Raw genomic sequence first — 710 nt, 5'->3', positions numbered from 1 at the left:
ACGACCAGGCCAGCAGGGGGGTTAGTGAGGGACATCCAAACGACTGAACAATTGCCCTGTGTGGGGTGACCAGGCCGGCAGGGGGGTTAGTGAGGGACGACCAAATGACTGAACAGCAGGCTGTGTGGGGCAATCAGGCTGGCACCGGGGGGCAGTTAGGGGTGACCAGGCCATCAGGGGGAGTAGTTGGGGTGACCAGGTCAGCAGGCACAGGTTGGGGTGATCACACTGGCAGGGGGGCCAGTTAGGGGCAATCAGGCATGCAGGCAGGTGAGCAGTTAGGAGCCAGCAGTCCTGGATTGTGAGAGGGATGAAAGAGGATGAAAGGGGAGAAAGGTCTCCCCTTTCTATATTTGAATCAAGTCTTTTATCAGATATAGGTTTTGCAAATATTTTCTTTAAGTTAGTTGCTTGCCTTTTTATTTTATTAACTGGAGTCCTGGTGCATGAAATTCATGCGGGGGGGTGGGGTTCCCCTCAGCCCAGCCTGCACCCTCTCCAATCCAGGACCCCTCAGGGGATGTCCGACTGCCAATTTAGGCCCTATCCTGGGGACATCCCTCTCACAATCCAGGACTGCTGGCTCCTAACTGCTCACCTGCCTGCATGCCTTGAAATATGAAGAAATTCTGCCCGCCTGCCTCATTGCCCCTAACCACTTGCCTGCCTGCCTCATTGCCCCTAATGCCTTATTTCCCTGCTTCCCAAGC

General features: G+C 54.8%; 1 pseudogene; it reads left to right on the top strand.

Annotated features, from left to right (window-relative positions):
* The window catches only part of LOC102763939, a 199,441-nt pseudogene that overhangs the window by 71,966 nt on the left and 126,765 nt on the right, over nucleotides 1-710 (top strand).

This window comes from Myotis davidii, unplaced genomic scaffold (genome assembly GCF_000327345.1).
Source record: "Myotis davidii unplaced genomic scaffold, ASM32734v1 scaffold132, whole genome shotgun sequence".
Classification (NCBI taxonomy): Eukaryota; Metazoa; Chordata; class Mammalia; order Chiroptera; family Vespertilionidae; genus Myotis; species Myotis davidii.
This window is presented reverse-complemented; position numbering and strand designations above follow the sequence as displayed.